The sequence below is a fragment of the Macadamia integrifolia genome, chromosome 8, assembly GCF_013358625.1.
Source record: "Macadamia integrifolia cultivar HAES 741 chromosome 8, SCU_Mint_v3, whole genome shotgun sequence".
Classification (NCBI taxonomy): Eukaryota; Viridiplantae; Streptophyta; class Magnoliopsida; order Proteales; family Proteaceae; genus Macadamia; species Macadamia integrifolia.
The window spans coordinates 8,687,288-8,700,603 of NC_056564.1; the positions used below are offsets into that span (position 1 = coordinate 8,687,288).

At 39.1% G+C, this 13,316-nt stretch overlaps 1 protein-coding gene and 1 long non-coding RNA gene across 2 annotated transcripts in view; one reads left to right on the forward strand and one right to left on the reverse strand.

Annotated features, from left to right (window-relative positions):
- Window positions 1-13,316, reverse strand: part of LOC122086276 (adenylosuccinate lyase-like) — a 67,502-nt gene that overhangs the window by 45,289 nt on the left and 8,897 nt on the right. The window lies entirely within an intron of this gene.
- LOC122086280 lies at window positions 742-5,015 on the forward strand. Its single transcript, XR_006142382.1, has 3 exons — window positions 742-1,114; window positions 2,488-2,580; window positions 2,881-5,015. It is a non-coding gene; the product is annotated as an uncharacterized LOC122086280 (long non-coding RNA).

Consider the following 13,316-nt stretch of genomic DNA (forward strand, 5'->3'; position numbering starts at 1 on the left):
ATGTTATCCAAGGGCATTTCAAGTAATTGAGTAAAACCTGATCAGTTGAACATGTTGCTTTTTCAGCGATATGAACGTATTTAAGTAATTGTCCCTCTATTACGACGGAGGATGCAATTATGGAATCAAACTAATTAATGCCAAAGAGAACCACGAGATTTGATAAGATCCCAAGCCGCTTTAACATTGAAGAGACTCAAAAAATAAATAGACCTAACAACAATATCATCCCTACCATAGTACCATGTGACCTTCTTGGGATAGAAGGCAAAACAAGGCAAGGCAAGGCAAGGCATGGATGTGCTTGTTCAATCAAACTAATTAAACGCCAAAGAGGACCATAGTACTCTTGCTAGTTTGTTTCAAACTCTTTCACATACAAACTAAGGAGTTATAATGTTCCATCCATTGGAAGGAAAAAAAAAAGGACCTTTTATGTTTGGTAGCCAAGAGAAGAAAAGAAAAACTAATCTAAAAAAGAAAGGAAAAGAAAAAAAAAAAAGTATGTATGTTTGGTTACCATTAGAAGAAAAGAAAAAAAAGAAAAGAAAATAAAATTTTTTCCTATGTTTTTTGTAAGATTTTTTATTGAGAGCAAAAAAGACTTTACAATTCTCAAGAAGAATTTTAAAATTTAAAAACTGAATCTTCTTTTGGATAAGAACATACCAAGCATAAAGAGCTCTTTTATTCTCTTGGCTACCAAACATAGCCTTAAAAGTTTAAACCGGGAGAGTCGATCCCAAGACATTGCCACAACCGAGTGAGGTTCAGGCCGTTGCGGATTGCACTGGCCGGACTTTCTAAATTACCCAATCACGTTCCAGGTGGCTCTGAAACTCGAGGAACATCACCGTTGTCGCTCCCGTGCTCCCTTAATACAATTATAAATCCCTCTTCCGACTCCAAGTATCTAATATAATATCTTAGATCAGTACCGTCTCTGCTTTGCTGATTAAGTCTGCCCCTCCCGTAGCGGCGTAGCCCCATTCCCGGTTTCACTTCGCTTTTGGGGGGAAAATAGTTGCAACTCGCAGAGCAGCCTCAGCTTTGCAACCCTGTTCCTGCACTCTGGTTTCACTTCACTTTGGTCCTCTGTGGAACACGACCTAAGGTTTGCTCTCTCTCGTTCGCTCTCGATTTTCCATTTAACAAATTTGAGGAGATAGGTTAATGATTTAGACTTTCTGGTTCAAATCCATGTTCCCTTTTGGCATGTCAACAACCCAATAGACGTTGTGTGATTGTGAGAAGACATTATTTTTCAAGTTACTGGACTTCCATGCTGTATTGATGATACTACAATAGGATTGACCTTAGGAAAATATTGTTCACTAACAGATTTTTCTGGAGTTAAATACTAGGTTAGCGAAATCTGTTTATTTATCTGGACTTTAGAAAACTCAAATCTCTTTATTCAAATATACTCCACGTCTCAGCGCATTTCTGTAGGACATTCCACATCTCCACCCCTTCTTTTAACTCTGTCTTCCTCACATCCTCATCCCTGCCATGAAATGTCCAGCCCCAACTGTATTCCACTATTGTCTCTCCTCTCTTCCTGTTCTCTTCTCCCTGCTTGGAGGTTTAGGACTGGAGACCGTGTTCTTAATTTATGTCATCTATTGGACCTGGGGGAGCAGATTACCGTAAATTAAGCCATGCTTCTGCTTATGCTTATTGAGAAAATTCTTCCGCTATTTGTCTTTATCTTTTCAATTTGAAATCCTAGAATATATGCATTGACAACAGCCACAAACTGGGGATTTGATGTTCATCAAAAAGCATAGCATCTCTCCCCAATCCCTTGTCATACAAGGGAGGGGGGGATTTGATGATGAGTTGAGCCTTCTTCTGAGCTGCAGATATATTATTTCATCTTTCTGTTGCCAAAATGTTAATGGAAACAAAATCTTCTATCAGCCGCTTATTGTTTCTTTGGAAGTCATAGTTAATGTGATTATATATATATATATTATTTTTTTTTTCTGTTGAAATATATAATAGTTAGTCATCGATCTGGGTAGCTTGAACTTGATTTTTGTGATGATTCATGCAGTCTCCGTAGCCACTTTCATTGTTTGGCCTGTTAAGTTATGATCAGATTCCAGTTGATAAACTTCAGAAATAAGGATAACTAATAATTGCATGTAAATAATTTGATGGTTTTAGTGCCAAATTTTGCAATGGAAACATTTAATGCCCAAACGTTTCTGTTTCCAAATTTTTACCTCTTTTATTCTCCCCACTTTGCAAACTGAATAACACGTGAACTTCTAATTTTTGTCAGTCTTGGATTCTAAAAGTGTCGAAGTATATGAAAAACAAACACTTTAGGTCTTTTATTGTTAGGTTACCTTGTTCCTTTAGTTTTTGTACTGGAGGTAAAGAATAGAAACTGTTCTGTGGAAGTACGGAACGATCGAAGGAGCTTTGTTTTTTAAACAGTAAAAATATGGGAATGTTTGTTGGTTCTGTTCCACGCAGCTTGTCATCTTGGACTTTGATGCAAAGTTGTAGAAGTTTCAGGGATGGCTGGTAGGGAAGTTCGAGAATACACCAACCTCACCGATCCAAAAGGTATGCTCCATGGTTAACTTGTTAATTCTTTTTGTTGTTAATTTATGCACTTTTGTTTCTATGCTTTTCTTCTCTAATTGATTTTGTTCTTGCCCTGTTTCAATTTTCTAGTATTTTCTACCTTTTAAATTTATTTTAGTGTTTATACTTCTCCATTCCTTTCTGGGTTCTTCATCATTAAGAGATTCCTGGTTGTATTAGTTTTGCCGATATGGAAATGTGAGAAGGAAGCTTTTGTTTTTCCCTTTTCATCTCACTGCTTTTATTAATTTTTCTTTTCTGGGTATTTTGATTCTACAGACAGGAAATTGGGTAAAGGAAAGGATAAAATTGATGACGAAGATATCACTTTCCAGCGGATGGTGGCCAAGGTTAGCGAATCGGACCTTCTATCTTTTTTTTTTTTTTGGTTGGTGTTATTAAGATGCTTCTTTTTTTCTTCCATGTTGAACATAAAAAGATAGGGTCTCTCTGCTTTTCTTGAAGCCTTCATCTTGTTGTTTGATTGAAATGAAGACTTTCAGGGTGATGATTGGAATCCTTGTTGAATGAAATGATAAGTTCTTCATAGCATTTAAAAGCATAATTTCGTCGCTGGAATGCATAGAAATACTTTCATATCATGCAATCCTTAATTGGCCTCATTTCTCACCTCCCTCCTAAAGTAGATATTTAGGATATTAGTTTATTTATTATGATTTAATTTCCTTTTTGGGTTACTTTATTAGAGTCTGATTTGTAACAGGTTACTCCCATTACAGCATACTTATGGAGGGTTTCCTTATTTTCCTTATTTGAGTTATCTGTTTTAGGTCTTTAGTTTCTTATTTATATGGATGTAATTCAATTTAGAATTGAAGAATTGAAGAATGGAATATTGAGTTTTGTTTAATAGTAGTCTCTGTGGCTTATGGCAGCTTGGCTGTCGTCCTCTTCTCCTTGCCCCTCCCTATGATTCTGATTCTTTCCTTCCCTCAAGGTCTGTTTTCACTAACCTTCTTCTTAATCTTTCTATATCTCTTTCTTTCCCTATTTCTGTTTCTTTCTCTTATTTTCTCCCCCCCCCCCGCGCCGCTGTTTAATCCCCGATGTTTTGTTAGTTTCCTGCTACTAGTGACGAAACATAAACCTATGAAGAGGTCATCGACCTAACATAGCTCACTGATTTGGTCTGAGATTTGGGGCAATAATCTCCTTTATTGGGCAATAGGAACCCTAGAATACCAGTCCGAGAGTGCACTCTGTAGTTAGAATCGATTTCAACAAGAACCTGGTTCTCCTTCTTCCACTAGGTTCAACCTTCTTTGGCTAAACACCACCATGAATCACTTGTTGTCTGGGTGCCTCTTGGTCGATTATCAGAGACCTAAGTGTGAGGATCCACCTGAAATTTCTGGCCAGTCTATGGGTGTAAGGAGTTCTTCCCTTCAAGGTAGCTGATGTTTTCCGCCTCCCTGTTTTGTCTGGAGGTAGGGGACGAGCGATCCCCCTCCCCTCTTTCTTTGATATTTTAATTATTTACTCTTTATTACCAAGATTACCCCACATATACCTTTAATTTATTTCATTCCAAGTCTATCCTCACTTTACAATTCTAATCACCTTCTAACCCCACATATACCTTTAATTTATTTCCTTCCAAATCTATCCTCACTTTATAATTCTAATCACCTTGTATCCCTTCCCCTATTACTATCAATTGCCATCGAGATTCTGGTTATTTACGGTACTGCCACTACCCTTGCAAACGTGGAGTTTTGTACAGAATTGCCATTATTTATCTACTTTTGGATATTTACACCTGGGTGGACCCATAGCGAACCCAACAGTGTTTCCGAATACCGAAATTGCATCACCTCCCCTGGTGAGCTGTCATGAAACAACTTTCGACTTTGAAACTGTGCATTCATATGCATGAAAAATAAAACATATCTGACGATTTCCAGATGCCCATAAAGTCTATATCTGGTGACTGTACTTTGATGGATAGTCCGAGGTCCTTTGATAACCAGATCATTTTTGGTTGAACAGGACAAATTTTGTTCACTCATTATGCTTTGAAATTGTGGTATCTCAATAAAGAGAAAAGAACCTTTGATTAGAGAGAATACTTAGTAGTCTGTTCATCTGTTGGTTTTGAGAAGGCCCTGCTGAACTATTTTCTTGGTAATAGATGATTTCAGCTAAATAATCTAACAGCTCTTCCACCGAGTTTTTGGACATTGAATGTATACAAGTATATTAGTCAAACTGTTTCAGATACAAATCATACAGTGTCCATTTTCATCTTATCCTCCATCTGACTAGACTTTGTGATGCAGATTAATTACCAAAATAGGTTTGTTTTATTAGGAATAAGCCTAGGGTTGGGTTCTATACATGTTAGGCTTTTGATCCCATGTGTTTTGAGTGTAATAGACCACTTTTATGGGTCTAAAAAGGGGGCTCTAAGATTGAGTACGGGATTACTAGTTAGTTTCCATTTTCATTAGTTTCCTTTCTAGTTGGGCTTGATTTGAGTTATATTTGTTTCCTTATGAGTCAAGTTATTAATTGAGTCAAGTCTTTAGTAGTTAGTTTCCTTTTTCAACCAGTTTCTAATTTCAGTTAGTTTCTAATTTCAGTTTTTAGTAGCTATTGTATTAGGAGAATATTTGGTTTCCTTTTTGAGGAACCTTCTATTTTGTAATTCCCTCCCCCATTAACATTATAAATAAAGAAGAGGAGGCTCCTAAAGGCCTAGATGATTTTGATAAAAAAATTAATGGTTGTTGCTATTGTCTTCTACATGGAGATTTGTCTTGTGTTTGATCAAGACTGATGGAATTGGTGTTTGATCCAATTGACTCTCAGTGGTGTGAAGCACAAGAGGTCCTCTTCCTTAACTCATCTTCTTCTTCTCTCAACTACACAAAGTGTTATTGATCTGCTCAAGTTCTTACAGGTATTAAATTCAGTTTTCCTTCTCAGTTCTGCCCAGAAAATTGCATACTCTGTTAGCAATTTTCAGAACCTGCGTAGACCTAATTCATCATTCCATTAGTCCCCTTATTATCTGCTTCTATTCTGATTTCTGACACCCTATAATCTGAGATTGATATTCTTAATCTCAGATCTAATCTCATCCTTGTTATTAATCTGTTTTGAACTATTCTGATATTTGATCTAATGTTCTCCAAGAGTATCCTGCAACATTGGGACTAGGTTGACTTGTCAATCCTAGTTCTACATTAAGTGGTATCAGAGCAAATTTTCCTGCAATTTTCTAACCATGGCAAGTCACATCACCAATGCTGAGTTGCACAAATTGTATCGTGAGTTAGCCGAGAACCAACAGAATACTGATGCTAGGCTTGAAAGGACTGAAGCCAAGTTTGATAAGTTTATGGAAGAGATGATTGCCTTTATGAGGAGGTCCGACAAGCGAGCTGAAGAAGGATCCTCTACATTACCCCCTCAGCTCAACACTTTACGGATCGAAGACACACCTCAGAGGCAGCAATCTGATCCGGTTGTTCCCCAGGATGTTACCCGGCAATTTTCTGACAGAGATTATGGCATCAAAGTGGAGGTTCCCGAGTTCAGTGGTGAAAAACGACCTGAGGAATTTCTTGACTGGCTTACCAAAGTGGAGAGAATTTTTGCGTATAAGTCTCTTCCAGACGTGAAGAAGTGTGAACTCATCATCACCAAGTTTATTGGGTATGCATGTTCATGGTGGGATGATGTACTACATGCAAGGTTTGTGAGAAGACTTGGACCCGTTATCAATTGGGAGGTCATGAAGCAGATCCTGACTGAAAAATTTGTTCCCCTTAATTATGAAAAGGTAATGTTTCATAAATTACTTAACTTGCAACAAGGGAACAAAGATGTGGATTCTTACACCCTCGAATTCCACAAACTGTCTTCAAGGTGTCGGCTTCAGGAAACAGACCAGCAACGGATGATGCGATATATCAGTGGGTTAAGTACTGAGATTCGACTTGAGTTGGCTAACACTGATTTCAGGTCTGTTGATGTGGCAGCGGCTCATGCCAAGACAGCTGAAGAGAAATCCATTTATTGGAAGGGTATGCTCAAGACTTCTTCAGTTTATAGACCTCCACCGCGTATGGAGGAAAAGAAGCCTGAAGCTCGCAGAGTTGAAGAAAAAAGGTCAGAGTTCAACAAGGATAGTGTTGGGGTGAAGAATATTATATGCCATAGTTGTGGCGAGAATGGTCATTATTCCAACAAGTGTCCCAACAGGACTCGTTCTGTGAACGTAGCAGAGAAGCAACCAATAGAGAAGAGTGAAGATGAATCTCATTTATATCCTTATCCCCTCGAGGACAATGATATTATCGATGATGAAGATGAGGATGTAGAAGCTCATTCAGCTAGCCTTTCATCTTTTTCGAATAGACTAGTTGATAAGGCTCCTCTCTTCAGACAGAAGGGTACTCTCCTGCACGGCTCCGACCCTATTGATGTTCATGCAATTGTTGATACTGGGGCAGAAGCAAATTTTATATCTGCTGAATTTGTTCGAGCACACAACCTTCCACAGAAGCAGCTTTTCAAGAAGATTCACGTGCGAGGTTTTGGACCCACAGCTCGAGAAGAGGCCACTGCAGTTGTTCGAATACATCTACAGTTTGGGCCACTACAGTACCATGTCACCTGCTTGGTCACCTCATTGGCGCACTGCGACATTCTTCTAGGGCGACCTTGGCAGCGACATGCAGGCATTCTCTATGATGGCGCACGGAACACTATAAAGGTGAAGCAAGGAGGTCGTATGTACTTAATGAGGCCACATGCATTATCAGACATGCCACGACGTCGACTGACTCCTGCTCCGGTGACACTTCAACCTACTCTCCCTCCTCTTGGAGTTATGCTCCCTTCTGTTTCGAGATATGTGCCACCTCATCGGCGAGCGATTTACAAGGGAATCTTAGGAGCACGACCTAACTCGACGGAGTCGAGTTCTTTTAAGACCGGGAGAGTTGATGCAGATTAATTACCAAAATAGGCTTGTTTTATTAGGAATAAGCCTAGGGTTGGGTTCCATACATGTTAGGCTTTTGATCCCATGTGTTTTGAGTGTAATAGACCACTTTTATGGGTCTAAAAAGGGGGCTCTAAGATTGAGTACGGGATTACTAGTTAGTTTCCATTTTCATTAGTTTCCTTTCTAGTTGGGCTTGATTTGAGTTATATTTGTTTCCTTATGAGTCAAGTTATTAATTGAGTCAAGTCCTTAGTAGTTAGTTTCCTTTTTCAACTAGTTTCTAATTTCAGTTTTTAGTAGCTATTGTATTAGGAGAATATTTGGTTTCCTTTTTGAGGAACCTTCTATTTTGTAATTCCCTCCTCCATTAACATTATAAATAAAGAAGAGGAGGCTCTTAAAGGCCTAGATGATTTTGATAAAAAAATTAATGGTTGTTGCTATTGTCTTCTACATGGAGATTTGTCTTGTGTTTGATCAAGGCTGATGGAATTGGTGTTTGATCCAATTGACTCTCAGCGGTGTGAAGCACAAGAGGTCCTCTTCCTTAACTCATCTTCTTCTTCTCTCAACTACACAAAGTGTTATTGATTTGCTCAAGTTCTTACAGGTATTAAATTCAGTTTTCCTTCTCAGTTCTGCCCAGAAAATTGCATACTCTGTTAGCAATTTTCAGAACCTGTGTAGACATAATTCATCATTCCATTAGTCCCCTTATTATCTGCTTCTATTCTGATTTCTGACACCCTATAATCTGAGATTGATATTCTTAATCTCAGATCTGATCTCATCCTTGTTATTAATCTGTTTTGAACTATTCTGATATTTGATCTAATGTTCTCCAAGAGTATTCTGCAACATTGGGACTAGGTTGACTTGTCAATCCTAGTTCTACATTACATNCTAGTGACCTATTCTACCCATATTTGAAATCGATAGACTGACTCTAATTTCCTTGGTTTCCTATGGTGTTTATTCATGATTTATGACCTGTTCTTACTCCATATCAGTACCTGTTATGTCTCTTCACATCTGATTATATTTTGGTCACAGAATCCTTCACTTCTGGAATCGATAGCCTAATTTCCAGAACTGATTTCTTCATTATTTCTTATCTATTTGTATGGTTGTTCTATTCTAGTGGTTCTTTTGATAGAAAGAGCCTACAGTTGAGACTTGGTTAGACTCCCTATCCCAGTCTACATTAAGTGGTATCAGAGCAAATTTTCCTACAATTTTCTAACCACGGCAAGTCACATCACCAATGCTGAGTTGCACAAATTGTATCGTGAGTTAGCCGAGAACCAACAGAATACTGATGCTAGGCTTGAGAGGACTGAAGCCAAGTTTGATAAGTTTATGGAAGAGATGATTGCCTTTATGAAGAGGTCCGACAAGCGAGCTGAAGAAGGACCCTCTACATTACCTCCCCAGCTCAACACTTTATGGATCGAAGATACACCTCAGAGGCAGCAACTTAATCCAGTTGTTCCCCAAGATGTTACTCGGCAATTTTTTGATAGAGATTATGGCATCAAAGTTGAGGTTCCCGAGTTTAGTGGTGAAAAGGGACCTGAGGAATTTCTTGACTGGCTTACCAAAGTGGAGAGAATTTTTGCGTATAAGTCTCTTCCAGATGTGAAGAAGTGTGAACTCATCATCACCAAGTTTATTGGGTATGCATGTTCATGGTGGGATGATGTACTACATGCAAGGTTTGTCAGAAGACTTGGACCCGTTACCAATTGGGAGGTCATGAAGCAAATCCTGACTGAAAAATTTGTTCCTCTTAATTATGAAAAGGTAATGTTCCATAAATTACTTAACTTGCAACAAGGGAACAAAGATGTGGATTCATACACCCTCGAATTCCACAAACTGTCTTCAAGGTGTCGACTTCAGGAAACAGACCAGCAACGGGTGATGCGATATATCAGTGGGTTAAGTACTGAGATTCGACTTGAGTTGGCTAACACTGATTTCAGGTCTGTTGATGTGGCAGTGGCTCATGCCAAGACAGCTGAAGAGAAGTCCCTTTATTGGAAGGGTATGCTCAAGACTTCTTCAGTTTATAGACCTCCACCACGTATGGATGAAAAGAAGCCTGAAGCTCGCAGAGTTGAAGAAAAAAGGTCAGAGTTCAACAAGGATAGTGTTGGGGTGAAGAATATCATATGCCATAGTTGTGGCGAGAAGGGTCACTATTCTAACAAGTGTCCCAAAAGGACTCGTTCTGTGAACGTAGCAGAGAAGCAGCCAACAGAGAAGAGTGAAGATGAATCTCATTTATATCCTTATCCCCTCGAGGACGATGATATTATTGTTGATGAAGATGAGGATATAGAAGCTCATTCAGCTAGCCTTTCATCTTTTTCGAATAAACTAGTTGATAAGGCTCCTCTCTTCAGACAGAAGGGTACTCTCCTGCACGGCTCCAACCCTATTGATGTTTATACAGTTGTTGATACTGGGGCAGAAGCAAACTTCATATCTGCTGAATTTGTTCGAGCACACAACTTTCCACAGAAGCAACTTTTCAAGAAGATTCATGTGCGAGGTTTTGGACCCACAGCTCGAGAAGAGGCAACTGCAGTTGTTCGAGTACACTTACAGTTTGGGCCGTTACAGTACCATGTCACCTGTTTGGTCACCCCATTGGCACACTGCGACATTCTTCTAGGGCGACCTTGGCAGCGACATGCAGGCATTCTCTATGATGGTGCACGGAACACTATAAAGGTAAAGCAAGGAGGTCGTATGTACTTAATGAGGCCACATGCATTATCAGACATGCCACGTCGTCGACTGACTCCTGCTCCGGTGACACATCAACCTACTCTCCCTCCTCTTGGAGTTATGCTCCCTTCTATTTCGAGATATGTGCCACCTCATCGGCGAGCGATTTACAAGGGAATCTTGGGAGCACGACCTAACTCGACGGAGTCGAGTTCTTTTAAGACCGGGAGAGTTGATGCAGATTAATTATCAAAATAGGCTTATTTTATTAGGAATAAGCCTAGGGTTGGGTTCCATACATGTTAGGCTTTTGATCCCATGTGTTTTGAGTGTAATAGACCACTTTTATGGGTCTAAAAAGGGGGCTCTAAGATTGAGTACGGGATTACTAGTTAGTTTCCATTTTCATTAGTTTCCTTTCTAGTTGGGCTTGATTTGAGTTATATTTGTTTCCTTATGAGTCAAGTTATTAATTGAGTCAAGTCCTTAGTAGTTAGTTTCCTTTTTCAACTAGTTTCTAATTTCAGTTAGTTTCTAATTTCAGTTTTTAGTAGCTATTGTATTAGGAGAATATCTGGTTTCCTTTTTGAGGAACCTTCTATTTTGTAATTCCCTCCCCCATTAACATTATAAATAAAGAAGAGGAGGCTCCTAAAGGCCTAGATGATTTTGATAAAAAAATTAATGGTTGTTGCTATTGTCTTCTACATGGAGATTTGTCTTGTGTTTGATCAAGGCTGATGTAATTGGTGTTTGATCCAATTGATTCTCAGCGGTGTGAAGCACAAGAGGTCCTCTTCCTTAACTCATCTTCTTCTTCTCTCAACTACACAAAGTGTTATTGATCTGCTCAAGTTCTTACAGGTATTAAATTCAGTTTTCCTTCTCAGTTCTGCCCAGAAAATTGCATACTCTGTTAGCAATTTTCAGAACCTGCCCAGACCTAACCAGCCATCAGTTTTGGCTGATTTTTGGATCGAAGTTAGGTCCTACCTAAGGGGGAACTCGACCCAAAGGGGAACCTTTTCTTTCAAAGTGTTCAAGAGATATTAGAAATCTCCCAAATTTTGTCTTCTAGTGACCTATTCTACCCATATTTGAAATCGATAGACTGACTCTAATTTCCTTGGTTTCCTATGGTGTTTATTCATGATTTATGACCTGTTCTTACTCCATATCAGTACCTGTTATGTCTCTTCACATCTGATTATATTTTGGTCACAGAATCCTTCACTTCTGGAATCGACATCCTAATTTCCAGAACTGATTTCTTCATTATTTCTTATCTATTTGTATGGTTGTTCTATTCTAGTGGTTCTTTTGATAGAAAGAGCCTACAGTTGAGACTTGGTTAGACTCCCTATCCCAGTCTACATTACATAGAGGTAAGTTAAAGATGCAGTAGGGAAACTAGGGATGATTCTTAAGTCTAGGTGGATAGTAGAGGAGAGGGAGATTCCATCAAAGTGGAGATCTATCATTGAGATTGGGGCTGGATACAGCCATTAGATCTGGTTATTCCAACATAATGGTACCTGTTAATGTCATCAGGTGGATTAAGTAGAGCTGTGACTGAGGTTGGGAGGTTGCTCATTTCATTAACAGGAGACTCCAATGTAGATCGAAGCATGAAGAAGAAAAGGACTAAAATCAAAACCTGGGTTCAGTTAATCCCCACGGTTCTGGTTCTGAGCAGGCCTAGTGTTAGCTTGTATAGGCCCTGGTTTGGTGGATACTGTTCATGCAGTTAAAATTAATGCGGTTATTGATCTCACAGTTACTATTTATATAGTCCTACTGTGGGCCCCATTGAAGATAGCAAGAGAAGGAAGAGTTATTTGGTGCTGGTTTAGTTTAGTTGCTGTTTACTTGAGTTTCTATTTTTGTAACCATCACTAAGTTGGAGTTTCATTCCTGTTTTGAAGAGTTTTAGGCTATATTTCATTTCTGAGCAGCAGCAATGTAGCATTAAGGGTGATTTCCTGTTCATCCAACCAGTAACTTGGCCTCAACGTTTAGTATGTTTCTTCCCCAGTCCCAGGCACCGTCCGACTGTAATCTCTTGGACGTCCATTGGTTAAATTTCTCCCAAGGTATTGAGCTACTAATGTTTAGTCCTACTTACTATTCCTGATTTCATCACATTTCATTATCTAGTCATGGACTAAGGCTGCACTTTGAAGTAATATTCTGTCCAAGTTATTCTACCATTGACTGGGAAATCATTCCCATCTGAGGTGTCTACCTACTATTTTGGGAATCTTTTTATTTCTGGTTTTTTTCAGCGTCTTCCCTGTTTTCCGACAGTAGAGGGTTCCTCCTGGGTGGTTTCCATTATCTTGCTGCTGGACCCAAGTGTTAAGCCTACTATTATTCAGCACCTTGATCCTTACTGTAGGATAGGTCATCATTGCCCTAGCTCTACATTAGACCCATTAGGCATCTTTAGTGAATGTTTCACTACAAGCCAAGGGAAAGCAATGCCCAGCAGACAAACTTGCGAAACAAGGTTTAGTCCATCCCAGGATTTGTTTGTGGGAATAGTCGCTTTCATGAGAGTTTAGCTTATGTTTCTTTTTCTTTTGCTACTCCTGTTGTAGCTGGAGTGCTGGACTAATTGGGGGGGGGGGGGGGCGGTGGGCCCCAAAGGATCCAACTAGGATGGGTGTGGGCCCACTTAAGAACTTAAGCAATTTAGGTCAAAGATCAAGTGGCAAAACAATAAATTTGCTGATGTTTACAATCGAGTGGCAATCCTGTAAATAGATTGAAATTCATAAGGTGGGATGGCACTTTTGTAATTAATCAGATACCTATTCAGCTGCTTGTGAGATGGGACCTAAAGGGAATTAATAATTATTGGATGGGGTTAAGTCAGGAAACATGATATGAATTTAGGACAGGAGAGAATTAAAGACAAAGAGAAGGGCATAACTGGAAATCAGAATTCAAGAGAATTAAAACAAACTCAGACTTCTTTCTTTAACTGATGCAGTTGCAC